The 3,837-nt window shown below is 27.5% G+C and overlaps 1 non-coding gene across 1 annotated transcript; it reads left to right on the forward strand.

The window, feature by feature from the left end:
- Positions 1-754: 754 nt before the first annotated feature.
- On the forward strand, positions 755-861 carry LOC139845667 (small nucleolar RNA R71). Its single transcript, XR_011758432.1, has one exon. It is a non-coding gene; the product is annotated as a small nucleolar RNA R71 (small nucleolar RNA).
- Positions 862-3,837: the final 2,976 nt, after the last annotated feature.

Consider the following 3,837-nt stretch of genomic DNA (forward strand, 5'->3'; position numbering starts at 1 on the left):
GGTTTTCTTTCACCAATTAACCTTGCTAGGTTACTTAGTTCTTGTTCCAGATTTTGGATTAGAGCTTGTTGATTTCTAAATGCTTGAGCATTTTGTTCATTAGTTAGTTTCTGAAATGTAAATAACTGGTTTTGAGATTCTATTAGCTTTGCCATCATTTCGTCCAAATTTGTCTTTTTCTCATCGGTTTGTGGTGGTTTATTAAAATAACCAGGTCTTCGCTGATTGTAATTATTGTTAGATACATGTTGATTGCTAGGACCTTGTTGGTTGTTGTGCTGAGCATTTGGGTTGTACAGAATGTTTTGATTTCGATTGTAGTTTGGCCTTGGCGGTTGATAATTATTTTGATAATTATTTTCCGACCTTTGGTTCATGTATGAAACATTCTCTCTTTGCTCCATTGTTTTTTCAACACTGAGACAATCTTTTGTCAAATGTGTTCCTCCACACTGCTCACAACTAATGCGTATTGCGTGAATATCTTTAGTCATCTTTTCCATTCGTCTCTCGAAAGCATCTAACTTTGCAAAAATGGAATCAAAGTCATGGCTAGAATCGGCTCTAGCTGCTTTAAATGAACGAAAAATATCTTTTTCTTGATGCCACTCATGTGATTGGGAGGCTGTGTTATCAATAATTTTGTAAGCTTCGGTTGCGGTTTTCTTCATAATGGAACCACCAGCTGCTGTGTCGATGTCTTTTCGTGTATTTGAACTATTCGAAAAGTATTTGAACTATTCGAAAAGTAGCTAAGCCATGTTGAGGACATCCTCTTAACATTTTTCCGAATCTTATCCATGCCTCAAATAACGTTTCATTTGGCTTTTGCACAAACATGGCAATTTCTCCTTGAAGTCTAATGGCTTTAGATGCCGGAAAGAATCTTTTAAGAAATTTCTCTACTAAAACATCCCATGTATCAATCGCTCCTTCAAGTAACGATTCTAGCCAATCTTTGGCTTCTCCCTTTAAAGTCTAGGGGAACAACATAACATAAATACTTTCATCCTCAATTTCTCGGATTTTAAATAGATTACAAATCAAATTAAAAGTTCGAATATGTTCGTTTGGATCTTCTTTTGTTGTACCACTAAATTGGCACTGATTAGTGATCATGTGTAGGATTTGTCCTTTTATTTCAAAATCTGGTGCATTAACATCTGGCTGATTAATGGCATGACCTTGGCCCGTGCGTGTGGCTCTCATTCGGTCTTTCATACTTTGAGGCTCTGTTTTTGCTATATCTGAATTTGTTGAATCTGAATCACTAGAAGATTCTGATTTAACAGTTTCTTCCCCGATAAACTCTGGATGAATAATTTGTGGTTCAGGAAGAATGATTAGTGGTTCAGGATCTCTGAATTGTCCTTGAATATCCTCTGGGTCCTCAATTATGAAGTCGGGTTCAATAAATGGATTATCAGAAATTTGAATTGGAGTACTTGTTCGACTAGATGATGATTCTAAAGAAAAATCAATGGCGACAATATTGGCTAGATGTCTTGATCGAGTTACAAGAGGTGAACGTATGAAAGGTGGTGAACGTTTTGCTCGATGCATTCACTGAATATCCTATTAGTTATAAATATAAAAATTATATAAGCTCACAAATTAATAGACTTTTCTGATTTTGCTCACGTTTCGAATAGCCAATAGATGCAGCAGGTAGCCAGGACCCTTTAAATCGGAAGCCCACAACTCGCCACTAACAAATCCAACTATTACTACGAACCAGAAAATTTTGGATGTCTATTGATTTAATCACTTAAAATAATTTTTGCCGAAATTTAAAGATTAAAAATTCTATGTCCTAAAAACTAGAGCGTAGAAATGAAAAAGAAAAAGAGCATCGAAAAATAAGAAGTCGAAAAATAATCGTCGAAAAACAATATAAACTTAGAAATTAAAGTAGCGATTTAAAGCTTAGAGTCTAAAAGTTGCGACTAAAGTTCTAAAGGTAATAAAACTTATAATGCAATTTTCAAGGAAAAACTACAACTACTTAAAAGGCACTAAAATTTATTAAAAACTAGAGCGATAAGCGATGTCGTAAAATTCTAAGGCCTCTAAAATCTAGTTCTAAGAAAAAGATCTTAAGGGAAAATTACGGCAAAACTTAAATAAAAAGCTAAACTTAAACTAAGGCGATTAAACTAAGGCGAAAAGAAACTAAAATTACAATTACGAACTAAACGATTAAAAAAATACAATTAATAAAAAGATATAAAAATGATAAAAATAAATTTTATATAAAAATATTATTTTTATATTCTTATTTTATAAAGATATTAATTTATATAATTAATAATAATAAATAAACTTAATATTGCAAAATATATATTAAAACTAAAAACTAATTAAATTAAACCCTAATAATAATAATAATCTATATATAATATAAAAGTGACTCCTTGAGTCATAAATGAGGGCACTAAAACCTCTTAGTTTAATCATTTACAACTAAAAAAAAACATTTTTACTTATTTCCTATTTAATTTTATAATAAGGTAATAATTAAAAAAATAAAAAAAATTAGAAAATTCATTAATAATAATATCTAAGTTTTAATCCTTCATTTTCCATGTATTAAATTGATTAATTTCAATTCTTTCATTATTCTTATAATTAATAAATAAGTTTTAACCTTTTCATTTTCCTTATATTAAATAAGTTATTATAATGTTGCCTATAAATACTCATTATTCATTTTCACAATACACATTTTTCATTTCACCACATACATTGCAAATACTAATTAATAATTGATAGAGTTTATATATGTTAGTTCTTAATCATCATCATCATCAATTTAGTAAGATTATTTCCGCATGTAATGTTGTATATTCATCTATCACACGAACGTTAGACTTATGCTACGGTATGACTTTATTAACAAGTTATTGGTGTACATGAGTATTTTTCTATAATCATGTGCAATTTATCCGTTTTGATAGTTGTTTATATATATATATATATATATATATATATATATATATATATATATATATATATATATATATATATATATATATATACATTAGATTTGTATGTGATTTATATTATTGTTGTATACTATCTTTGGTGTTACTTTTACGTCGATTATAGATCTTCGTCAATAATGTATTTGTTGTGTTTTTAAATATTTATTTATTTATTTATTTATTATTATTATTATTATTACTATTATTATTATTATTATTATTATTATTATTATTATTATTATTATTATTATTATTATTATTATTATTATTATTATTATTATTATTATTATTATTGTTGTTGTTGTTGTTGTTGTTTAGGTTTCTTTTATTGTTAATATGTAGTGATGTCAACATCTTACTAGGACAAGTTTCAGATATTACAACATTAAGGGACAAAGCATTGCAGAGTTTTTCCTATTGCGAATATGTACATATATTAGAGAACACAAATTGTTTCATTTTTGTATTGGATTGTAAGTATGATTTATTTAATTTAGCTTTTCTCTTGATGTTCAATATTTCATTTTAATGTTGTATTATTAAATATTTTCTTTAGCAATTATTTGCATCATATAGTTCTTTGATAATGGATAAAGAAATTATGCCTTCTTTTTTGTATCATATTTGTTATGGATGTAGGTTACAAATATTAAAGAATGCAAATTTTTTTACTATTCTATTGAATTGTATGTACGTTTTGTTTAATTTGACTTTTATCTTGATTCTTAATTTTTTTTATGTTTTATTATTAAACGTAATCTTATTGCAATCATTTACATCATAGAGTTCTTTGATAGATAATATGATAAAAAAAATTATGCCTTCTATACATGGATAATACTTACTTCATATG

Source organism: Rutidosis leptorrhynchoides, chromosome 4 (genome assembly GCF_046630445.1).
Source record: "Rutidosis leptorrhynchoides isolate AG116_Rl617_1_P2 chromosome 4, CSIRO_AGI_Rlap_v1, whole genome shotgun sequence".
Lineage (NCBI taxonomy): Eukaryota > Viridiplantae > Streptophyta > Magnoliopsida > Asterales > Asteraceae > Rutidosis > Rutidosis leptorrhynchoides.